The sequence below is a fragment of the Suricata suricatta genome, chromosome 1, assembly GCF_006229205.1.
Source record: "Suricata suricatta isolate VVHF042 chromosome 1, meerkat_22Aug2017_6uvM2_HiC, whole genome shotgun sequence".
Classification (NCBI taxonomy): Eukaryota; Metazoa; Chordata; class Mammalia; order Carnivora; family Herpestidae; genus Suricata; species Suricata suricatta.
The window spans coordinates 124,042,895-124,069,587 of record NC_043700.1 but is presented as its reverse complement, the minus strand read 5'-3'; the positions used below and the strand labels follow the sequence as shown (position 1 = coordinate 124,069,587).

The window sequence follows — 26,693 nt, the reverse complement described above, 5'->3', positions numbered from 1 at the left end:
CTGTTTTGTTTCTTAAATTCCACATACAAGTAAAATCCTATGGTATCTTGACTGACTTGTTTCACTTAGGAGAATATACTCTAGCTCCATCCATGTTGTTGAAAATGGAAAGTTTTCATTATTCTTGATTGCTAAGAAGCATTTCATTATGTGTGTGTGTGTGTGTGTGTGTGTGTGTGTGTGTACACCACATCTTCTTTATCAATTTATCAGTTGATGAATATTTGGGCTCTTTCTTTATCAATTTATCAGTTGATGAATATTTGGGCTCTTTCCATTGTTTGGCTATTATTGATAATGCTGCTATAAATATTGGGTGCAGGTATCCCTTTGAATCTGCAATTTTGTCTCCTTTGAGTAAATATCTAGTAGTGCAATTGCTGGGTTGTAAGGTAGTTCTATTTTTAACTTTTTGAGGAACCACCATACTGTTTTCCAGAGTGGCTATTCCAGTGGCATCCCTACCAACAGTGTAAGATTGTTCTACTTTCTCTGCATCTCTGATGACACCTGTTGTTTCCTGTGTTACTAATTTTAGTCATTCTGAGAAGTGTAAGGGTGTCTCTTATCATGGCTTTAGTTTGTATTTTGGAGGAACACATTCAGATCTTAGAATTCAAAATTGAATAGGAGGTAAATAGCTGGAGAGGAAGAAGTCAATATCTAAGGTAAAGAAGCAACATAAAGAAATGAATTTGAGTAAGCAAGAGTAAGTCATGCATGTATATAATTAGGGAATCAGGAATGGAAATATAAGAGTCAGAGAAGAAATTAGAAAAATTGACAAATAAATTTTATGTAGCAGTGTAGTAAGAAATAAGATTGAATTTTAGGGTTAAGAATTTATGGAGAACTTTAAAAGCTAGTCAAATATACCAGTGTGATTAAAAATAAAATCCTGCCTCTCTTTTAGCACTTCCAACTTCCTACTATTTCTTTATTCAAAAAACATTTGAGTAGATATTCTGCGTTAGATACTATAATAAGGTAGCTGAGTAGTACCTCCCCAAAGTTCAAGTTCACTTATAACATGTGAGTGTGATCTTATTTGGAAACAGGATATTTGTAAATGCAGTCGTATGGATCAGGATAGACCCTAAATCCAATGGCTGCTCTCCTTGTAAGGAGAGTGATATTTGGGAACATAGAGTGACAGAGACACTGAGATATAGAGATTGGAGCATTGCAGCTACAAGCAAGACAATGCCAATAGCTAGGAGAGATACATGCAACAGATTTTTCTTAGAGTCTCTAGAAGGAGCCTACCATGCTAATATCTTGATTTTGAGTCTAGCCTCCAGGACTGTGAGAGAATAAAGTTTTGTTGTTTTAAGCTCCTTACTTAGTGGTACTCTGTTATGTCAGAGTTAGGAAACCAATACAGAACTATTTTGGATGATGGAGATACAACAGGAACAAAATAGGTAATTCCTTAGTTACCTTCATATATTATCTTTTCTCCTAGACTATAAGCTCCTGAAGGAAGAATATCTCTTGCTGATCTTTGTTTTTCATGCTGTTCTATATACACTATAAATAGCAAAACATAAAGATTCAATAAATAGTGTGCTAGATAATGAGGAACAATCCAAAGTTATAGAGTGAGCAGGATGGAATTGAGATGACATAGGGTCAACTATCAGGTACACTGATAACTAGCTGCCTGTGATCTTGGGCAGGGTGTTAACCTTTCTGACCTTCACTTCATCTGTAAAATCCCAGCTCTAATACCTGCCACTTGGTATTGGGTTAGAAGACTTTAAAAACATGTAAAGTTCCCAAATCATGATTAACTGCTCAATAAAATTAGTTTCCTCCTCAGTAATGGTAGAGAGGAGGCAAATTTTAGGAAGACTGATCTGGCAATGAGCTATCAGGTACAGGAGAGGGTGAGGGAGGGTTTTAGAGCATTCGTTTTGGAGACAATAAAAGAAAGCTTGCTGTGACATTATGAGGAGATGGATTGGAATGGTGACAATGTGAACTGAAGACAGGATGAATACAGAAACAAACATAAGGAATAACCTATAGATTAACTACTCGTTGGGGAAGGAAAAAAAAATACACTGAATCGGAATATTCACCCTGACCCCTAAGGTAATAGCCTGAGATACTGAGAACATTACTGACACAGTCAGGGAAATTCAGAGATTTGGTTGTTAAAGCTAGAAGATATTCTTGGTTTGGTTCAGACTGAATGATAATAGGGCAGAGAAATGAAGGGTTCTAGGACGAAATAAGGCTGCAGTGGCGGAGAGACTTAGAAATGTAGATCTGACCGCTATCTGAAGACAAGTAGCAACAGAAACCATGAAAGTAGATGATTTCACCAGAGGCAGTATATAAGACAAAAGCAAATAAACATGGACTCAGACCAGAATCCTGATGAGAAATAAGAAAGACCAGCAACTGAGAATACGAAAGTGTTGCAGAAATCATGGTAAAATAAATCCTTTGATTTATCAATGTTGACTAAATGAAGGTCTCATTTGAAAGAATGAGGTTCTTAATGTCTCATGTGACAGGCTGCAGACATGGATGGTCCCTAGGTAAGATAACTGTTGTAATAAACATCAATTGAAACTTGATTTAGAAAATGTTATATTTATCTTTACTTTTTAGGTATACCAGTATATTGTAGAAAAGCTATAAAACAATATAGACATTTAATCTTTTGTGGCCAATGTTGGAGAAGACAATATCTAGCATGCATATTTTTGTTTCCTATTTGTAGTTTCCATGATTCTTTGAACTAGCTAAAAATGTAACAGCTGTAGGAAAATGCTTTGTGATTAAATGTAGGTAAGTGGCCTATATTTACTTCTAGATGATATAGATTCATTGTTGAACTTAGGCATGTGTAGGCAGTATCTGGTGGGGGGGGGAATGGTTGAAGAGAGACATTCTAGAAGTCTGTTGTGTGAATGTGAGGAGACTCCTAGAAAGAAACTTATCCTGAAGAAAATGTTGAATTCATGAGAGGTTCAAGGACTGGTATGGTGGGGTCATCTGAGTGTTTGCTCCTCTGTTCTTGTCCCTTGTGTTGCACACATCTCTTGATTGCCCAGCACAAACCCAGGGATGTCTACCACCCAAGTCCTGACAATGAAGTTTAATAGGAAAAATAAAACAGACAACAATTTCTCTGAAGTCTATGCGACAAAGAGAGAACAAGGCAGCACTCTCTTGGTGCCAGGTAAAAGGGGTAACGTAAAAGAGGCATTCTCTTGGCCTTTTGAACAATAATATGGAAACAATGGCCACCATACAGACACTAGTGACCTTCACATCAATCACTGGCAGCCTCTGAGAAGAATAGGATAAAAATGGCAGTAATTTGATGGAAACAGGTAATAATTTGATAGAAGACAGAGGACTAGAAAAGAAATGGCAATAAAAGTTAGGAAGGCTGAAGTGTATAACATCTGCTAATTCCTGTGAGGACTGTGGCACTTTGACTTCCAAATAGATTATTTTATTTCAAATATCTGTGGACTCAATCTATCACAAATATTAATTTCTGCCAATTTATTAACATAAGGAAATATTATATATAAACTTATCATCATATATCATTGTATTAGGCCTAAAATATAAAACATTCTTCCTTCCCTTTTTCTTTCTACATTTCTACCACCCAGTAGAATGCTGTATTAGAGAGACAAATATCCCAAATTCTAGTTTAAAGGCCATGCTTTTAATTTAATTGCATTATTTGTGGTAAATTTATAAACCTATGATGTAATGTTGAAAATTATGATTTTGCGTATATTGATTTTAGTGTGTAGTTTGTGCTGGCAGTAATTTTTCACTGGCCATAAGGAAGAACTATTTTAATTAACTCTGATAATTCAACCATGTCAATTGGAGATGCACATAAACATACATACACATATACAAATACACCAAACACACACACACACACACACACACACACAAAATCCTGAGAAATAGCATAAGATTTTAGTTTATTTTGTATAAGTGAATCACAGGTGTTGGCACATAAGTACTCAGTAAAATAGGCGCTACTATCATTATTATCATGAAGAGTCATTGGCTTAAGACTAAGCCCTACTGAAAAGCAAGAGCTACATTGTCTTGATTACTATATGATACTCTAAGAAAATAGGCTCAGGCATTGCTTTGTCAGATAATGGTTTGTAAATATAGTTGCTTTAAACAAACCATAGGCAGCAGAAGTGGGAGATATGCTCCTAGAACCTTACCCCAAGAACCGTTCTGTTCAGCTAAGTCCATCATTCCAGTCTGTTCGTCATTTAAATTCCTATGACTCTGGCTTCTTCTAGCAAGATATGGTATACTTTATTGTCTTGAGGTCTAGGTTCTGATCCTAGATGTCCCTGATTTTGAATCTTAGCTTTATTGGTTGTTAGCTCTGTGACCATGGGCAATCTATTTAACATCTTTGTGATTCATTTTCTTCATCTGTAAAATGAGGTTTATGATAACAACTAGCTCATACAGCTATTTTGATAAAAACAAGTATGCATCACATAGTAAGCCCTTGATATAAAGCAGCTTTTGGTATTCTTGAGGCAACCGTGGTTGCCTTTCTTTCTTTTGGTGATGACTCTACACTGTCTGATTTCAGCTGTGACTCAGTACAAACACAAATTGTTTGTAGCCCTGAGTGAACCTCAAGATTGTCCCTCTCCTCCCCCTTTCTTATGATAATTTCCCCAGCTTTTCTTGCATGCATGTATTGGTCAGTATTTAGCCTAAGACTTGAGCAGAACCTTTAACAGGTATCTAGAGCACTCTCTCTATCTCACTCATCCATCTATATGTCTACATCTCTCTCTTTCTATTTCTCTTCCTCTTTCTGGGCTGCAGTTTCCTCTCCTGTACTCTCCTCGGTGAACACTAGCCACCATGACCTCCTCTGACACTTGAATCCATCTTTTCAACTCAAGGGAGATCACTGACCTTTACTTAAACTCCCTCTCTCTACCACACAGGCTGAAAACTCCCTCTGGCTATCAGCTGAAGCAACTATAGGACTTACTTCATTTTCTGACCCTCAGGAATCATTTTCCTGCCCTTTTTAATGTTCTGTGTGTACATAACATTGTTTTATATACTTTGGCTATTCTTTAATGTTGATTCTGATGGGAGGATAAGTTTGGGCCATGTTACTCCCACTGGTCTAGAAGTGGACATTCCTCAAGTAAAGTATCTCTTAACCATGGCTACTAGATAGATAGTAAATTTGACTTACATAGACTGTAATGGTTTTACATTTCCCTGATATATAAGCAAATCCTGGATCATATGCTGGTTCTAGAAACTGTACCCTGTAGTGTTATAAAGCTGACCTATAAACTCATGCCTGCTCTCCTCATCCTTCTCCACAATAAAATTGACCAATCATTAACTTTCTGATGTCATATATTTAGGACATCAGAACAAGATAATTTTTCATTTAAAACTATAATGAAATGCTCTAAAACTAAACTTCCTGACAAATTTTAATTCAAACATGGATCTGAAACATTCAATTATTTATACATTAAAAATATTTATGAAGCATCAAAACATTCTGAAACATTCAATTATTTATACATTAAAAATAAAGCATTGACTTTGTGTCGAACAGGCACTCTTCTAGATATTAAGGATAGAGCTGAGAACAGAAAGATAAGGTCCCTGATTGTGAGATTGCGATTCTATTGATGGTGGTGGGAAGACAGCTAATAGAAAAACACATAAATGTATTAAGCAAGAAAGAAAAGAAAAGAAAAGAAAAGGAAGAGAGAAAGAAAGAGATTAAAATAAGAATAAGCATAATGAAAGAAATTAAAATAAGGGAACTGGTGGCCCCTTTTGAGTAAGTAGTAGTCAGAATGGCTCTAAAGGAGTTATCTGAAAGGAAAAAAATTTAAGTATGAAGAGATCAGAGAAAAAGTTTTCCAGTTAGGTAGAATCAATGCAAATGTCCTATGGCTAGAAATACACTTAAAGGTGTTCAAGAAAGGCTAGTTCTGGTAGGTGTAGTGAATGAGGGAGAGAGGAGTCTGAGAGGTCACAGGAGTCAGCAGGGGCTAGCTATACGTGGCTGAGGAGTTTGTAATTACTTCAGAATGATGGGAAGCCACTACAGATTTTAAAGGGAGGGAGTGACATGATTTGATTTACATTTCAAACACCTTCAAACTGCTCTGTGAAGAATTTTAGAGGAGACTGTAGAGGAGTAAAAAAGAAAAAGCAGGATAAAAAGGAAGTAATTGAAGTAACAGTCTTTGAAAGCAAAAGGAAAGAGCTGTGGAGCACAAGTGCATGAATTGGCCATGGATAACCCAAGGGATGCCTTTTGCATATTCATAGAAGGGTACAGATATGGGTAGGATGGTTATTTCACATTGTAAAAATACATGAGATATTGTCTGATAGTTCTAATCTTTGGCTAATTATGAGGGAAGGTTGCCAACTAAGAGAAGGCTAGAGGAGATGGGTATAGGAAGACTGGAGGTAGCAACACATGAAATAGTTATTTTGAAGAGTTATATGATAAATTCCATTGTTGAACAGTGTTGTATGCTCCTCTGAATTTTGTGGCCACACCATGCATTCAAAGTCAGTAAGAGTGTGTGTTTTCCCCCAAGAGAGGTTGGTTGCAGGCTGAGACTAAGTGTATTAGTTGAATTTAATTAGAACTGGGGTTTTGCCAAAAGAATATGTTGCCAAGAGAAGTGGAAGAGATACTTAAGATTGTAGCAATAGATTGTTTTAATGATGGACCATGAAATCTAAACTCTAGCTAAGGAGGGAAGTGAGCTTATGATTGGGGTGATAGTGAAAAAGCAGTTGAATCTGTGAATGGGGTGCTTCATGAGGTAAAAAAAAAAAACCCAAAAAACAGTCTGAGAGGGTTGTTAAATAGGAATACTGAAAAAAAAAAACCAGAAGTGATTGGGCATTCTTTCATCTCTTTGCTGCATATATTGAAACAAAACATCTAAAGATATAGTGTGTTCTTTTTCATGTCAATACTGGAAAATAAGACATCTGGAGATAAGTTAACTGGGTAGAGAAGACTAAATTGTAGTTGATTAAAATTTTGAATGATTCAGAGGAAGACATAATTTAGAATGTCAATGCATTTTGGATTGTTACACCTTTAAGAAGCATGGGAAGCCCTTTTCATTTTGTATTTTTGGCTTACAACCCAAACTCCTCATCAGCCATTCAATTACACCTAAAATCTGGCCTTCCGCTAACTCTTAGATGTTCTTTTGGCCCTCTCTGTGTTCAGAATAGAAGGAGAAAATCTTTTCAACTGAAAAGATTCAGGAACACTGAGTTTGGGTTTTGTCTCATAGTTTCATATTGATTATAAAATTAGAGTAGGCATGAAGCCAAAAAACAAAAAGAAACATTTTTATCATAAGCCTTGCCAGTATCAAATACTCCAATTCAGTACTGTATAGTTGCTTTCCTTCTCAGACCTACCTTGATTCAGATTCTTTTATCAGAGGGGACACACTTTTATACAGACTGAGCTGAAACCCAACACTTTTTTACCTCAAGGGTTAACATATCCTGAGGGAGGACAGTCATGGAAACCAGGAGGTGCCCTGTTCTGCTCCATTCTCAATGCATAAATAGTTTCTCTCTCTTATGTCCTTCCTCCATGGCTATTTATAGAGCATGAGGGAACTAGAATATGACCAATCGGTCATCCAATGCCATATATTCCAGAAAAACTGAAACCATTAGAAGATATTGCCAATTCTAACCAAAAATGTAGATAGGGTTCTTTGATTTTTTTAAGTCAAGTTAACTCAAAAAACTTTTTTTAGAGGAAAAGAAATTTGAGAAATGAAAATGTGACTAGAGTCGTTTCTTCATATATCAATTACTGGTAGTCAAATTATTTTCCTCATTCTGTTGTTTGCAAAAATCCAAGCCATAGCTCTATTTCTGGACGAATAACCCAAAAGTCAGATAGGTCATCATGAATAGTTTCTCTGAACTTTTATATTAGATTTTTCAGATAAACATGATAATAGTGAGAACTCTATTTTCTATAATGCTGGTATTAAGTATATTGAGAATGATGACTTCATAAATAAAAGTGTCTCATATAAAATGTTTCTTAGAATTTTTCCATGTAAACTGCCTCAATGGATGCTGGAACCCATTTTCTTTTCACATTAGTTTTGGCTTCAAATATAAATTTGAAGATTTTGATGCTTAATCTAATTTCTCTAATAAACTAGGGTCTTCTTTCCCATCCTGGAATTTTATTTTGCATCAAATATTTCTATTTTTTAAAAGTTTATTCATGTTTGAGAGAGGGAGTTTGAGCAAGGGAGGGGCAGAAAAAGAGGAGACAGAGGATCTGAAGCAGGCTCTGCAGTGATAGCAGAGAGCCTGATGTGAGGCTCAAACTCACGAATTGTGAGATTATGACCTGAGCTGCAGCTGAATGTTCAACCGACTGAGCCACTCAGTACCCCTTAAATATTTCTTTTTAATTTTTTGCTGTTCTCTTGTGTATTTTTTAAATGTAAGCCATGGGACACCATTTTGGCAAATAGTGGAATTTTAGAATGTTACAATTGACAGGAACTGAAAAAAGGGGGATCATGTAATCTCCCAGATTGTACAATGTAGATAGTGGGCTCATAAATGTTTTGTAAATTATATAGCTAGGAATTGGCAGAATCAGTACTAAAACTAAAGTTTTCTCAATCTAAACTTGGTGCAAAGTAGGAATACTTAATCTAGAAATTATATGCAATGCTTTTAAACTTAATGTTATTACCTGTGAATCATTCTATATGGTTGCTCGAGTCCAGCTCCAGCAGGTCCAGGGCTCCCTGAAGGATGAACAGTGTTGGTGAAAGAGAGTAAGAGAGCCTCAGCTTCTTCCTGCTCACCAGGCAGGCATCTCTTTACTGATGGAGAGCCAGCTTTACTTATTGAAAAAAATGTATGGGTACAAAACAGAAGTGGCAATTGCCTTAGACAATGATTTCTGATGACAAATTCTTTGGTATGTAAAAATATCCTAGAACATAGATTGGTAGAAGACTCATGCATAATCTTTATCATGTGTAGATGTAGGTGACTTAGATGCTTATCATATGGGGAAAGAAGATACATTTAGCATTCAAATACAAGGCAATGTTTTTAGCATAGCAAAGGCAAAAGTTAGTTATTTGTGAGAAGGGGTCAATAGCCTGTTTTCTTGAGGGGAAGAAAAACAAGTTTCTTAGGAAATGTAATATTTGTTCCCATAATCACAAAAGAAGAAATTTTTATAATAAGTTCCTCCACAAGATACAATCAGCATTTCAGGGCCAGAATAAGGAGACAAGTCACTCCTGATACCAGTCAACAAGGCACCTTGGGGGTTGGTGCTCAAGCAAAAATAATTGAATGGGGGGTAGACATCAGTCACCATCTGACAGCAGGAGGCCTTGCAAAACTGCCTTACCTCACATGGAGTTTTTCTCAATTTTAGTCAGTTCAGAAAATGGCTTCCAGCAATGGGTGAGATCTGTTCCTCCTGGCTTAACTCCAAGCTTTTCTGTGGTAGGCACTGTTTAATCTTCCAATATTCAGGAAACACTTCATTAAATAAATCACAGGCCCAAACTGGACTTTTTTTCAGTCACATAATTATTATCAATGTTAATGGCCAACTTATTTCTTTCCTCAGAATATGAAAGGCTTACTCTATTTTGAAATCCTAGAAATATTTGCAGCTTTACGTGGAACTTTTTAACCTTAGATTTATATTAATATGTTTAACATAAAAAGTACATTTAACATTACTCCTAGAATGCTATATATAACTGACAAGTTCTCTCCCAACTCCAGCCTTAAAACACACACGTACAAGGCATGCACACATACACTGAACCCAAGTTTCTGTCATGCACAGTGTCTGAAGCCTTAATCGGGATGATTAAAGATCTGAGACTTATTCCTTCGGATTCAGACTTTCTTATGCTGATTCCTTTATAGGCCTGTGGTGATGCCTCCTCTGCTGGCCTGTGCCCCTGTCAGCCTTTTCTCACAAATCATTTCTCTGATTTCCAACCCCTCCACCCCTCTCCTCGCCTCTGCCTATGTGGTACATTTCTGAACCATCGCTCTAGTGTTTTCTCAACAGTTAAAGCATCCTTCGTGCTGTAGTATTTTTAAATGATCTCGTTAATCTCTAAAACAAACTCATTTGTGTTCACTACTTTTCATTCTATGCTTCCCAGTGAGATGGGTGCTAATGGGAAGTGAAATAATGACAAAGAATAGGCAGCAAGAGTGAGAAAAATAAGGAAAAGGTGTAGCTAAAGTAGGAATTGGATAATTACCCCTTAACATGTGATTTTTGTCTTGTCCATTATCCTGGAGAGCTGGAGGAAATAACCCTGTGTGATGACGGGTGTGGTGGTAGTACAGTCTAGGGCTGAATCTGCTGGTAATCCAGGGAATCCTTCACTTAGCACTGCGCAAGGTCTGAAAGGATACACATGCACAAGAAGGGAAGTTACAATTGGTGATGGGTAATAGCAGTTAATTCAAAGAGAGCAAATGAAAGGCAATAAGGAAAAATTGCAAAAGATGGGGGAAAGGAAAAAAGTGATTGATCTATATTATTGTGATTGATATGAAAATATTCTCACTCTAGGTGTCACTACCTCCATTTTACAAAAGATGAGATGGAGGCATTGGTCAAGTATAAGCCTATTTGGTTTCAAAGGCATGTTCATTCTCCTATGTGATCTGCAGAAAGCTCAGAGTTACAGATTCAAAAGTCAAGAGTAGAGCTTATCTTCAGCTAATGAAATTAAGAAACACAAGGTGAAGTGAGGCAGTTTTGCAAATTTTAATCACAGACAGTTTGTAAGTCTGCATTTTATGTAGTTTAATTCCTCTGGGTTTTGAGTTTTAAGTCATGCAGCATTAACATATTCAAAACTTCAAGTAACTTCTATTCTACTTTGGAGTGCTTGTGTCTAATATTTTAGATATCAACAATACTTTTCATAAAATAAAGTTACAAAAAGATGAAAATTATGTTTCACATCCGCTCTCTCAGAATAAAAGGAAAAGTCCTGAAGTCAGTCCGTGCTGCTCAATCTGGTGGCCACTGGCCTCATGAGTCTATTGAGCACTTTGGGTACACCTAGACTAGATTGAAATGTAGTTTAATTGTAAAATACACTCCAGAGTTTGAAGACTTAGTTTGTGAAAATATAAAATAGCTCATTAATAATTTTGTTATTAATTAGTGAAGTGTAACAATTAGGATATATTCTGCTAAATAAAATAGATCATTAAAGTTAATTTTACTTACTTCTTTTTACTTTTTTAGTGTAAGTTTACTAGATAATTTAAAATGACATATGTAATTTGCATTGTGGCTCGCACCACTATTGGACAGCGTTGCTCTAGATTGCCCTGAACCCTATCCCTCCAGGGCTATATTCTGTGATATATAGGCATTGTTCCAGGTATTTTCCAGCTCAGGTAATGCCTAGTTATGTGTTATATACATATATGTTCCATGATTTTCTCTTTCAATATATATTTTAGCTTACCATGTATTTCCCAGGTTAGGGAATGCCCACTTATGCCCAGTGACAAATCTCTATGAACCAAAATGTGGTAATATTTAATACTTACCCTGGCAAACCTACAAATGGCTTCCCTATTTTGAAGGCAAATTTTACTGAGAATTTATGTAAACAAAATAATTCAAACAAGTTACATTGTTATATACAGATACCCTATATTTCAACTTGATGGGACTTTTGCCTGGTGTTCAGTTATTCTCCTCTTCACTCATTCATGTATTCCACAGATGTGAAAGAGGGTTTCCTGGGAAAGATGTGTGTTATATAAGACTGTCCCAAACCATAGGGATGGAAGAAGTCCAAGTAATGCAGGATAGAGTCCCACTTGATGAAAATATTTTGATATACATTACTTGTTATATTTAATCATGCTCAGCAAATAGCTTTGAACATTCATTTATATATTTGTTAAAATACAGGAACTGCCTCATTTTTTTGTATATCTTTATGCAGGCTAAAAGACCTCTCAGACCAGGAAATAGACCTTGGATTTTATTCTTCCATAAAAGGAAATGTTCCTTAGGCTTTAGAGCAACAACAACAAAACTCCCTGCAATATTTTTGGTTCTGTTAAGAGTTATATAATACTTTAAAGGGATTGTTGATGTTCATTCTAATATTATGTTTGGGTTAATTGTACCTTTGAGGCTTGTTATCATAAATGACATATCTAGTAATAAGCTGAAGCTGTCATAAATATATGTATGATCTCATTCCTTACCAAGTTCTTTCACTGAATTGGGTTTCTACCTATTTTCTTATATCCTTATTTCCTCAATCTATTAAATAAAATAATTTTGAGTCTTATTTTGAAAAGAAGAATAAAAAACCTTCAAGTATGATGAAGTGGGTCAATAAAAAAATTCATGTGCCTAAATTTACTGTTGAGAGACAGTAAAGTATTTTCTTTCAAAGGTTGTCATAAAAATTTCAGGCCTCAGTCTAAAGTAATCAAAGCACAAATCATAGTCAGTACTAGTCATCGAAACAAGTTCCTATAAATAAATATATGATACTTCCTTTGAGGGTAGGAATAGATCCATTATGGAAAATTTCCAATATCTTCATGGTCAGCATCTCAAAGCACTCAGATCCTAACCCAGGTGGATATAGAAGAAAATGCTTCTAGACTAGAACTGCCAAGACACTCAGTGTTAGGTCTCCTTTCAGTGGCAAAAACAGGTAATCAGCATGAATTATTCCCTAACTTTGGGTATGTAAATATATTTTTCCAAATAAAATTAAATCTGATACCAACTCCTCCTGGCCCTTGGAATTCCTTAGGCACAGACTTTTCTTTTTTCATTCATTTATTCTTCTGTTTGTTTTGTATGAGGTTTGAGATATTCTTTAGGATCCTTATAAAAACTGTAGGGCCTCTTGAATTCATTATGTGTAAGTTAGGCTAAGTGACAAAGGCAGCTATAAATTCAGTGCCCTATACAAGTTAAAGCCATTTCTTTTCTCACATAAAATTCTGGCTAGGTGGCCAGGGGTTAGAGGAATTGCCTTCTGTGTTAATGACTTGCTTTTGTCAATTCAAGGTTTTCAGTTCTTGATCCAAGATGGTATAGTGTCTACATTCCACCTAAGGGAAAGAAAAAGGTCGGCCAACTCCTTTAGTAGGTATGACCTTAACTGTCTATTATTTCTGCTTCAATAGAAAGTGGTCACCTGGCCACATCTAGTTGCAGGGGAATTTGGGAATATAGTTACTGGTTGAGTGCCTCACTCAACCAGTTGTTAGGGGTGCGGGGGACATAGAAAATAACTAGAAGCCCCTGACACTTTATAATCAATGCAAATTAGGAGCTGGGCTCTAGATTGAAGCCCATAATGGTAACCACTGAAATGATGGTGGTCAAGTGTATACAATCCATCTGAATATAGGTTGTTCTACTTTTTTTGGCATTCATTTCATGGACATCCATCTATCCATGCAGCCAACTCTGTTATCTCCTGAATATAATAGGACTCTAGAGATAATAGAGCGGCTCCAGGCTCTGCCATTTAGAAATTTGCCTCTTTGGTGTCTCTCAGTCTAGAGAAACAATTCTTTTCTGGCTTTATGCCATTTTCCCCCCTTAAATCCTTCAAATTTCAGACTCTGTATTCTCATATCCTAATATAATTCCATTCTATTATTCACAGGACTCTGGACTCTCAAAGTATAGGGATATTTTTTTAGAATTTCTTCCAGAAAAATAAAACAAAAATAAAATTTTAATTTCCTCTATTATTAAGAAAATTGCAGTTGTCAAAATTGCAGTTATCCAAGATGTCACAAACTGGTAGCTGTGGGCAGCATAAGTCCACTAATGTATTTTGTTAGGTTTGCAAGTTTTTTGGGGTGGTGGTGGTAATGGTTTATTAAATTGAACTACAATCAAACTAAATTGAACTCCAAGATTGAAACAAAACAAAACAAAACAAAACAAAACAAAAACCATGATCCACCAATCTCCATATAATCTAATAATACCACTTCTGGGTATATATCCAAAGAAAATGAAAACAGGATATTGAATAGGTATATATACCCCTATGTTCACTGTAGCCAAGATATGGAAGCAACCCAAATGTCCACCAATAGATAAATGGATAAAGAAGATGTGGTATATATACAATGGAATAATACCTAGCCACATACACACAAAAGAATGAAATCTTGGCATTTGAGACAACACAAATGGATTTAAAGGGTACTAAAAGTGAAATAAATTAGAGAAAGACAAACACCATATGATTTCACTTATATGTGGAATCTAAAAAACAAAACAGAAATAAGCTCAGAAATACAGACAACCAACTGGTGGTTGCCAGAGGAGAGGTGGATGGGGACATGGGCGAAATAGGTGAAGGAGATTAAGAGGCACAAACTTCCAGTTATAAGATAAGGAAATTGCAGGGATCTAAAGCACAGCATAGGGAATATAGTCAATAATATTGTGATAACTTTGTATGATTACAAACGGTAACTAAACTTCTTGTGTGTGATCATTTTGCAATGTACATAAGTATTGTATCACTATGTCGTACTCCCAAAACTAGTCTAATATTGTATGTCAACTATGCTGCAAAAATTTTTAAAAATGCCGATATGGTTCAATCAAGTCTGGGGTGGGACCTGATGTTCTACTTGTTTTACAAGCTCCCCAATGATGCTAATGCTACTCTTCCATGGAGCACACTTTGAGAAGACTTGAAGGGTTAGAACACTTAGGGAATGGTAAACTAAATGTGGGTTGAAATATGTGACTGAGAAAATTAGCAGGAATGAATTCATTGTAGAAATAACAAATATTAAGATAAACCAAAGATATTACAGAGTAACTGAAGTAAGTGTAGTGAGAGAACAATCTTTCAGTAAAGCTTAAGAAAGAGTTTGATGCCTTGTGAAAGATGTGAACATACTGTAAATACCAATGTTGGTGTATGTGCCCCTCTAAACTTATGCATGTATGTGCAGTATTCAAGAATTTAATTCAACAAATATTTATAGATCTGACTTGGTGCAGGTATTGTATCAACTAGTACATTGAGTAGATCTTAGATATTATATATATATATATATATATATATATAAAACCACCATGGTATACTTTATTATGATTATGATTATTATTTTATGTCAGCAAATGGAATTAATTGGCTGACAAAATTAGAGGGAGTATATCTGTCTTTAGAGACAGCTTGATACAGGGTTCAAGAGAGATCAAAATAAGCTCAGTTTTCTTGGTGTCAGTATTTGCTTCATCCTGAGGCCCCTGTGGCAGTGAGATGGCTAGAGGCTCTTGCAGATAGCTATCCCACTGGAAATTGAGTCTTTTACAGAAATACTATTTCCTCTTGAGGTACTATGTATCCCTCCTTGCCCAATCTGTGTGTCCAGATCACAATAGTTTGTCTGTTCAGACCTAATTCACTTGCTCTACCCTGGGGCTAGAAGGTAGAGTTCAGGAGTCCACATCACAGAAGTGAAGAGGGAATGTGTTGGGAAGACAGTTGTAGATTTCCCACAGGGAAACCAGAGTATAGTTATTACTAGAAAGGTGAAAAGAAAAATACCAAGTGCTTAGCACTTCCTGTGCTATGTTATGGTCAGTTGTCTCTTTTTCTAACAACATAATGAGCTGTTTGAGAAGAAGCATGTTTCCTGAATCTTTTATATCTAAGATCTTTTATATCTAAGATCTAATTCAAGTTTGCTAAGGGAATAGAAATTAAATGTCTTCCCCCCAAAAGGAAAATGAATAAATATATGAGGTGATGATGTATAAACCACATGAGAGAAATCCTATAGATCCTATATAGGTTGCTTCTATATCTTGACTATTACAAATGATATTGTAATGAACATAGAGTTGCATATGTCTTTTCAAATTAACATTTTCCTTTTCTTCAGATAAATACCCAGAAGTGGGATCATTGGATTTTATGGCATTCCTATTTTTAATTTTTTGAGGAACTTTAATACTGTTTCCATTGTGGTTGCACCAATTTACATTCCTACCAACAATGCGCAATGATTCCCTTTTCTCCATATCTTCACCAACATTTGTTATTTCTTGTCTTCTTAAATTTTTTTTAATGTTTACTTATTTTTGGGAGAGAGTGAAAGAGCACAGAAAGGGGAGGGGAAGAGAGAGAGGGAGACACAGAATCCAAAGCAGGGTCCAGGTTCTGAGCTGTCAGAACAGAGCCCAACTGGGGGCTAGAACCCATCAACCATGAGATCATGACCTGAGCCAAAGTTGGGTGCTTAACCTACTGAGCCACCCAGGTGCCCCTGTTATTTCTTGTCTTTTTCTTTTTTAAAGTTTCTATGTATTTTTAAGAGAGAGACAGAGCATGAGTAGGGGAGGGGAAGAAACAGAGGAAGTCACAGAGTCTGAAGCATCTCCAGGCTCTGAGCTGTCAGCACAGAGCCAGACGCAGAGCTCGAACTCACAAACCCTGAGATCATGACCTGAGCTGAAGTCAGATGCTTAACAGACTGAACCACCCAGGCATCCCTTCTTTTTTTTGATACTAGGCATTCTTACAGGTGTGGGGTGATGTCTCATTGTGGTCTTGATTTGCATTTCCCTGATGACTAGTGAGGAGCATCTTTTCATGTGTCTTCTGGCCAACTGTATGTCTTATTGGAAAAATGTTTATTCAGGTCCTCTGCCAATTTTTTAAATCAGATTTTTATTTTTTTAATTTTTTTTGGTGTTGAGTTGTTTGAGTACTTTATGTATTTTGGATATAAACACCTTATCTACTATGTTATTTGCAAATATCTTCTTCCATTCAGTAGGGTACCTTCTTGTTTTGTTTATGGTTTCCTTTGCTGTGCAAAAGTTTTTTTAGTTTGCTATAGTTCCAATAATTTATTTTTGCTTTGGTTGCCCTTATCTCAGGAGACAGATCCAAAACAATATTTTAAGATTGATGTGCAAAATTCTGTTTTCTTTTAGGAGTTTTATGGCTTCTGGTTTTACATTTAGGTCTTTAATCCATTTGCACTTGTTTTTTATATAGTATATGAAAATGATCCAGTTCCAGTTTTTATTTTTGCCATTGCTGTTTTCCTGGTACCATTTATTGAAGAGAATGTCTTTTCCTCCATTGCATATTCTTGCCTTCCTTGTTGTAAATTAATTGACCACATTCTAAAAGAACTACATTTTTACATTCTCTCTATGTTGTATGTATTTGATGTCATATTTTACATCTTTTTATTTTGTATATTTATTAACAGATTATTTCTGAGGTGTCTATTATATTCCATTGATCTATGTGTCTATTTTTGTGCTAGGATCACACAGTTTTGATTACTATAGCTTTGTGGTATGGTTTGAAATTGAGATTGTGATTCCTCCAGCTTTGTTCTTCTTTCTCAAGATTGCTTCTACCCAAGATGGTTCTTCAAAGTCTTTTATGGTTCCATACACATTTTAGGATTATTTGTTCTATTTCTGTGAAAAATGCTATTTGATATTGGTATTTGATAGGGATTGAATTGAATCTGTAGATTGCTTTGGGTGGTATGAACATTTTAACAATATTAACTCTTCCTGTATATGAGCATGATATATCTTTATATTATTTGTGTAATCTTCAATTTCTTTCATTAATAACTTACAGTTTTCAGAGTACAGGTCTTTCACCTCCATGTTTAAATACATTCTTAGGCATTTTATTCTTTGTGATGCATCTGTAGATGGGATTGTTTTCTTAATTTCTCTTTCTAATAGTTCATTATTAGTGTATAGAAATGCAATAGATTTCTGTATATTAATTTTATAATGTGTAACTTCAGTGAGTTCATTTACTAGTTCTAATAGTTTTTAGTGTAGTCTTTAGGATTTCCCGTATATAGTATCATGTCATCTGGAAATAGTGATAGTTTTACTTCTTTCTTACCAATTTGGATGTCTTTTATTTTCATTGATTGATTAATTAATTAATTTATTGTGAGAGAGACCATCAAGTGGGGGAGAGTGGGCAGAGGGGAGAGGGAGAGAAAAATTTAATCAGGCTCTACTCTCAGTGTGGAGTCTGATACGGGGCTTGATCCCACAACCCTAATATTTTGACCTGAGCTGAACCCAAGAGTCAAGGAGGCTCAAATGACAAAGTTATCCAGGCATCTCTGTGTGTCTTTATTTTTCTTTTGTTGTCTGATTACTATGGCTGAGACTTCTAGTACTATAGTGAACGAAAGTGGCAAGAGTGAGTATTCTTGTCTTTTTCCTGATTTTAGAGGAAGGTTTTCAGCATTTCACCACTGAGTTTGATGTTGCCATGGTTTGACATATCTCGCCTTCATTGTGTTGAGGTGTTTTCCCTCTATACACACTTTGTTGAGATTTTCAATCATAAATGGATGTCAAATTACATCAAATGCTTTTTCTGCATTTATTGAGATAATCATAATTGTTATCCTTCATTTTGTTACTGTGACGTGTCATGTTAATTACTTTGAAGACACTACCCATCCTTGCATACCTGAAATTAAACAAATAGTTTGTATATATCTAAACCCATCTGGTCAAAGACACCATTTCCTTATTAATTTTCTGTCTGGATAATATATCCATTGATGTAAGTGGGGTATTAAAGCCCCCTACTATTATTGTATTACTATCAATATCTCCCTCTATGTCTGTCAATATTTACTTTATGTATTTTGGTTCCCCTAATCCAAAGGCTGGATTCATCCTTTTACCTTTATGTAATGGCCTTCTTTGTCTATTGTTACAATGTTTGTCTTAAAGTCTAGTTTATATGAAAAAGGCATTGCCACCCCTGCTTTCTTTTCATTTTCATTTGCATGGACTGTCTCTTCTTATCCCTTTACTTTCAATGTGTGTCTTTTGGTCTGAATTGAGTCCCTTATTGGCAGCATACAGATAGGTCCTTTATTTTCTTTTATTTTTTTATCCATTCAGTGATCCTGTTTTTGCATTGGAGCATTTAGTCCATGTACATTTAAAATAATTACTGATAGGTATGTACTATTGACATTTTTTGTTTTATTGTTTTGGGGTTGTTTTTGTAGTTCTCTGTTTCTTTCTTCTTCTATTGCTCTTTTCCCTTGTAATGAAATGACTTTTATTTGTGTATTCGTAGATTACTTTTATTTTTTGTGTAGCTATTATAGGATTTTGGTTTATGTTTACCATGAGGTTCATATATGATACCCTATGTATATAGCGATTTATTTAAGTTGATGGTTGCTTAAATTTGAACACATTCTAAAAGCACTACATTTTTACATTCCTCCATATTGTATGTATTTAATGTCATATTTTACATTTTTTATTTTGTATATTTCTTAACTAATTGTGGATATAACTGATCTTACCAGTTTTGTCTTTTAACCTTCACATTAGTTTTATAAGTTTTACTATGCTTCTTTCTACCAGAGAGAATTTTTTTCATAATTTTCTCATGTCTTATTTATTTTCTTTTCTTATTAGTTATGACATTTTCTTTTCTGCTAAAGGAAATTCCTTTAACATTTCTTGAAAGTCTAGTTTTGTGGTGATGAACTCTTAACTTATGTTTGTGTAGGAGACTCTATCTTTCTTATAATTCTGAATGATAACCTTGCCAGGTAGAGTATTCTTGTTGTGGATTTTTTTCCTTTCAGCACCTTGACTATATCAAGTGCTATATCATTCTCTTCTGGCCTGCAAAAGTTCTGTTGAAAAATAAGCTGATAGACCTCACTTGATCTTAGCCAAAAGGCTGAGAAGCCATAAAATAAGCTGATAGACTTATGGGTGTTTCCTTGTACATAACTAGTTACTTTCTTCTTGCCGCTTTTAAGATTCTATCTTTATTTTTAATTTTTGACATCTTAATTACGTGTTTTGGTGTGGCCCAGTTTGGGTTCATCATGTTTGAGGCTTTCTATGATTCCTGGACTCAGTTGTCTTTTCATTTTCCAGGTCAGGAAAGTTCTTAGCCATTATTTCTTCAAATAAGTTTTCTGCTCTTTTCTCTCTCTTTTATTGCTCAGCTTGAATGATTTACACTACCTTGTCTTCCAGACCACTGACCCATTTTTCTGAATTCCCTAAACTGCTTTTGACACCTTCTTGTGTATTTTTTATTTCAATTATTATACTCTTCATCTCTAATTGGTTCTTTTTTATATTTTGTATCTCTTTGTTGAAGTTCTCACAGTGTTCAACCATTTTTTCTTCAAGTTCAGTAATCATTTTTATGACCATTACTTGAATTCTTTATCAAGTAGATTACTTATCTTTATTTTTCTTGTTCTTTTTTTGAGGTTTTGTCTTATTTTTTCATTTGGAACATATTCCTCTGTCATCTTATTTTGCCCATCTCTCTGTGTTTGTTTCTAATTTTTTTAAATGTTTATTTATTTTTGAGAGAGAGAGAGAGAGAGACAGAGCATAAGCAGGGGAGGAGCAGAGAGAGAGAGACAGAATCTGAAGCAGGCTCCAGGCTCTGAACTGTCAGCAGAGCCCAACAGGGGATTTGAACCCACGAACTGTGAGATCATGACCTGAACCAAAGTTGGGTGCTTAACTGACCGAGCCACCCAGGCACCCCAATCTTTGTGTTTGTTTCAATATGTTAAGTAGATCAGCTATGTCTCCTGCTGTTGAAGGAGTGGGTATCCTATGGTGCCTAGCAGTGCAAACCTGGCTCCGGGTATATCCCACCCTTTCTACCCTTAGGGTAGGAAGTGGTTTGGAGGGATGCCTGGTGAGGTGGGTAGGTTGGTAGGACTGGTCAGCAGAGAAAGCCAGGGTGGGTTGAGTGTTGCTAGCAAGGCAGTGAAGAGTGTCAGAATTGGCACTTGCCTGTGTCAGGTTAGCTAGGCAGTAGGGCAAGAAAAATGTTTTCCACTAGAGCTTCCCTTTCCTTCTAAAGTTCCTATAGATTTCTGCCCCTTCTGCACATGCCTTAGAATTAGTCAACAGATTTTCACATATAGCCCAAGCACTTTTCAAACTGCTGCCTCTGTGCTGTGTATAGGAGAGAGTGTTTGTGTGTGGATACTTTAAGGGAGAAGTCTTGGTTTCCTATATCTCTCTGGGTCTCTTGGAGTTAATCTTCATTGATTTTTCAAAGCTCTGGAGTTAAGTGGGGATTTTAAAGCTAGATGATCTGGGGGCTCCTGATATAGGAACCCAGGGCAAGGGGTGCCCAAAATGGGACTCTAGCCCCTTACTCTTTAAGAACTTCCATGTCTGTGAAATCCCTTCCTTTAGTGGGTCCCTGTGCCTACAAGTGCAACTGCATATTTGCCTCTTCTATCCTTTTCAATGTGGCTCTTTCTGTATATCTTTAGCTGCTGAGGAGCTGTCTTTCTTGTTTCTGGATCATTGTTAGAGAGACCTGCTTTGTATGTAGTTGAAGCTTTGGTGTGCCTACAGGAGAAAGTGAACTCAGGACACTCCTACTCTTCCATCTTGATTCTAATACCAATGTGCAGGCTTTAAATATCTTGCAATTTTGTATGTTAATTGTACATTAATAAAGCTGAAATAAAAAGCCAGAACTAACATATTTCTGGCTTCTCATGGAAAGCTGGAAGATGTGAAATACAGAAATTGTGGGGTTGTATTCCTGTGGAGCTGGAACTAAATAGCAGCCATCCATCCTGCTTAGAAAGAACATGGCATTTCATCACTCACAGACACCTTGTCCACACAGTTCAGTTATATCACCTGTCTGCCCCTCCTAGGCTTTTTCTTTGAGGTGCTGCTTATAATGAAGAGAATTGGTGCCTGTATAAAGGAGAGATAAAAATAATTTTAACCTTTTTTTTGAATGCCTGCAAAGTGAAAATCACGGTATTAATTAGTAGCTCTCACTTCCCTCCCCACCCCCTGCCCCTGCCAAAAAACCCACAAAATCTGACTTTAGTAATATTTTAATATATTGTGGAAGTATATAAAAGATGTTAATATATGAAAAACAAAGTACAATGATCCAAATATGATAAAAGGCTGTATCTCCCAGTCAAAAAAATCACTGGTGCAAGAAACTAAAGTGAAGGGATTGAAAAAGACATTGATTTATTTTGTTTGCTGAAAAATAAAAAAAAACTTTTGAGTAAAAATCATGTGAGGATGCTAATTTAATAATAGGAAAACTTTAGGAAGGAGTTATTTTAACACTTTACTTAAATGTTGAAGAAAAGTTTGCCACAGATTACTACTTATTTTTCTTAAATGGAATTTCAGCAGGTTATTCTGAATTGTGTGTCGGTTCTATCAGTTCAATTCTTTATGATTTTATAATTATGTAAGGCAACAAGAAATATACAATGAAAAATCAGCCCTTTAACTGTTTATTCAAAAACATTTTAACATATATGCCAGGCAATTTGTTTGATTCTATAAACTCAGAGATAAATCTGCCCATAAGTTGCTCTTATGTGTTAGTAAGTAACCCCACATGCACAAAGTTTGAAAATTATAAAGCTATGGGGTGTTTAACTCCATATGTTGTTTCAACTGGGTATTAATAACCTACTAATCAACAGTGCCAAAAATCAAGAATGAGTAACTTAAAGTCACTTACATCAATTCTATAGAATGAACTTTCTAATAATGGTATACCCCAAAGTAGAAAATGGCTTCTCAATACAAAGAATCTTGGGGTAAATTGGGCCAGAAACAATCACAAATTATAAAGAAAGATTTAAGGTGAAATTTAAACTTTTGAGTCCTGCAGTGCTTGGAGTTATAGAATGTCCTAGATTCTAGTTGTAGAATAAAGGGGGCCCATAGGAAGTTATAGTGTTATGCCCAAGATTTCTTAATCGTCACCCAAAATTAGAAACTGCCAGGGAGACTGAGTCACGCATGCAAAAGCAAAGGGCTTTATTATGGGTTTAGACTCACCGGACCTCAACTTGGGCTCACAGACTTCACCAGAGCAGTGGATCCATGCTGAGAGCTCTGAACAAAGGTTGGGTAGGGCTTTTATGGGTTCGGGAAGGAGGAGTTACAGGAAATTGTGATACAGGTACAGTGATCCAATGACAGCAGGTTTATCCAATTATAACATTTAGAGTGTTAACCAATTACAGAGTGGACCCAGGATCCTCACATAGGGCGTGACTAGCCTTCTAGGCCCACCCTCAGAAATGTTAAGGGTGTTAGCTGGCCTTTCCTGATTAGATGTTACAAGGGTGGTCCCTCCTGCCTTGGGCAACGTGTGCCCTTCTATTGTCTCAGACCTGCATCCTTATAATAGAAGATAAGGGTCTAGATCTTCATGCTCCCAGTAATTCATTTTATATAGTTTTCATTCTAAATAAATGTTAACTTTTACCTTAATTTTGTATTTATAAGTTTGTATTCTTTTTTCTTAAAAAGCCCAATTCTTTGCCTTATTGTATTAGCTTCAGACCTGACAAAACATGGATTTGCCCAGCTTTCTGAGAATCACAGCGAGACTGGGATTGATGGAAAAAAAATCTGACAGTTACAATTAGAGGAAATAAAGTAGTTTTTTTGTGTTTGTTTTTTTAATGGGAAAGTTTTTTGTTTGTTTAAAATTTTTTTTAATGTTTTTTATTTATTTTTGAGAGACAGAGAAAGACAGCATGAGCAGGGAGGGTCAGAGAGAGAGGGATACAGAATCTGAAGCAGGCTCCAGGCTCTGAGCTAGCTGTCAGCACAGAGCCCGACTTGGGGCTCGAACCCACAAACAGTGAGATCATGACCTGAGCTGAAGTAGGACGCTTAACCAACTGAGCCACCCAGATGCCCCTTGTTTGTTTGCTTTAATTCTCATTTAATGGGAATGCAGTAACTTATTCAAATGAGAAGAAGGAGTAATGTTTCCTCTTCCCCTGAGAAGACTCCTTTGCCGTTTTCAGTCCCAATTCATTATTTCAGGAGCCTGAAGTATCTGACTGCTGTCCACGTTCAAGTACAGAGAAAAGCCTGGGGCGGAGCTGAGAGCTTCTTTTGGACCTAAGGGACTGGAAAGTCCTTTCTCAGGCATTCCACTACTTGACCAGAACTAGCTGTCCCTTGATGTCCTGTGTCCTCAATTCACTCCTTTGTGGTTTAAATTCTGAGATTGGTCTGCTGCAAAGAAAATTAATTCCCTACAATTTTTTCAAGTATCATAAGATTTTTATGCTGGAGCATGAAGCCTTTTGAACACTTCCATGAGAGCAGAAAAAGTGTTATTTCAAAATGTAAGGTGAATGGAACCTGCCTACGTATCTATGATCCCTTTTCCTTTTCAAATCCCTGCCAAATTGTTTATGACATTGATGGGGTTTTTGATTGGTGGCGGAAGTTCAGAGCTGATGGCCAAGAAAGAATCGTTGAAGACACCTTTGGTGCAAAAAGGTGATTTTATTAAAGTATGAGGACAGGATCTGTGAGCAGAAAGAGCTGCACTGAGGTTGTGCAGAGTGACTGGTTATAATTTATGGAGTTGGGGAGGTAAAGTCAAGAGGAAGTTTCTTAAAGGGATTTCCATATGCTATAGGAGACTCCCAGAGGACTGGAGGCCTAGCTATGGTCAAGCTGAAATTGTTTTACCCTCTAGCAAAGCATTATCATTAAGACAGTAGGGGTTCCTAGAGATTAGGCTATTGATAAGATTGCCCTTTTCTTGTAATATTACTAAGATAATTATAAACCTATGGAGAATCTATCAGTTTAACCACTTGTTTTCTGCTCTTTCCTTTGTTATTGGACAGGCCAGGAGTGCCTGAGAAATGTCACACATATCCCACAAGAGAGGGTGCGGGGATTGTGCTTGGTCCTCGACTTGCCTTATGGTCCCTCACCAACATGAAGGAGATAATAGGAGCCTATGAACTTTGGTGGAGGTTTGCTTTTCCAGCAGAATCTGGGGCAAAGATGACTAACCTTCCAGGAAGGATACTTAGCAAATAAGTACTTAATTCACTTCTGAACTCAGAACAGACTTATCTAATATCATCATCCTTGGGGAAGTCCTGATGATCCCCCAAAGTGCTGGCAGTATTTGTGTTGTTGAGTTAAACTGATCCCATTTCACAGGATTAGATAAGAATTCCTCCCACTGTCTCTTCACACCTAGGGAAGTTGAACATCCACTTCATACCTCAAGAAAGACCTCAGTTTGCCTGCTTATCTTCCCACTGGAAAAGAAACTTCTGTTTTAACTGAATTGTTTGCAAATCCATTTCTGGATTGGTCTATAAAGATGCTGAGATAACCTGATATAAGGAAGCAAAAAAAAAATGGCAGAGATTTTTAAAGGTGTTTATTTATTTATTTATTTTTGAGAGAGAGATCAGGAGAGGGGCAGAGGGAGAGAGAGAGAATCCTAAGCATCTTCCATGCTGAAACCTCAGTGCCCAACATAGGGCTCAAATTCATGAACCGTGAGATCATGACCTGAGCCAAAATCAAGAGTCAGATGCTTAACTGACTGAGCCACCCTCAGGAGCACCAGGAGTGATTTTTTTAAGGAGCTCACAAAAACCAAAAACATCAAAATAGAGAGCTGCTAGTAAAACAGAATTAATAATAGGAACAGAAGCACACTATGCCAAAGGATTGAAAATTCCAAAGGAGATAAAATTACTGAGAGAAAACAAAAAGAACTTTCCAGAATCATAAAACATAATGTCTTCACTTGGCTTCCAGAAAACAATACTCTTATTTATTCTTCTACCTCATTAACTTCTTTTTTCTCTTTTGATGAATTCCTCTCTTCTCCCAGAGTTCAAACCTTTGTCTTCTTTATCTAGACTAACTCTACTATGTAACTCATCTGTGTGCCTACTACTCCCAAATTTATATCCTCTACCTAAACTTCTCCCCTGACTTCCAGATTTATCTATCTGTAGATATCTAGGTAAGCAGATATATTCTGAAGGCAGAATCCAATGATGTTCATGCCTTAATCTCCAAACCTGTAAATATGTTGGCTTACACAGTAAACAGACTTTGTGGATGTGGTTAAGGTTAAGGACCTCGAGATGGGGAGGGTATCTTGGATTATCCAAGAGGGTCCAATCTAATCACACGAGTCCTTAAAAATTGATGAGGAAAGCAGAGAAAGTGAGTCAGAGACATGGGAAGAGAGAAGGTGAAGAAGAGATTTGAAGAGTGAGGACTCAACCTACCCTTGTGGGCTTTGACGATGGAGGAAGGGAGAACTAAACCACAGAATGTGAATGCCCTCTAGAAATGGAGACTGGCTCTCAGATGACAGCCAGCAAGCAAACAAGGATCTTAGTCTTGCAACTACAAGGAACTGAATTGTGCCAACAATAGATTAGCAGGCAACTGATTTTTTTTAAATGTATATTTATTTTTTTATTTTTATTTTTATTTATTTATTTTTTAATATAACACAATTTATTTTTTTAACATATGCAATTATTTTCCATCATTTACAATACAGTAGTTACAGTGATACTCCAAACAGAAAAGCAAAGTAAAAAATCAAAACACCAACTTCTGTTTCATGTAATTAGACTTATACAGAAATTAGAAGGTTAAGTAACAACTAGTTAATCACCTAATTTCACAGCTATCTGAAGTGGCAATCGTTATTTGGCAGCTTATCTATGATACATTCAAG

At 36.2% G+C, this 26,693-nt stretch overlaps 1 long non-coding RNA gene across 3 annotated transcripts in view; it reads right to left on the bottom strand.

Moving 5' to 3' along the window:
• The window catches only part of LOC115279557, a 44,533-nt gene that overhangs the window by 17,493 nt on the left and 347 nt on the right, over positions 1-26,693 (bottom strand). For 2 of the 3 annotated variants that reach the window (XR_003903536.1, XR_003903565.1), the window contains exons 2-4: positions 21,809-21,868; positions 10,344-10,488; positions 8,789-8,843 (exon numbers count right to left, since the gene is read on the bottom strand). This is a non-coding gene — a long non-coding RNA (uncharacterized LOC115279557). The remainder of the gene's footprint in view (positions 1-8,788; positions 8,844-10,343; positions 10,489-21,808; positions 21,869-26,693) is intronic. The other variant, XR_003903546.1, reaches the window with a different exon arrangement.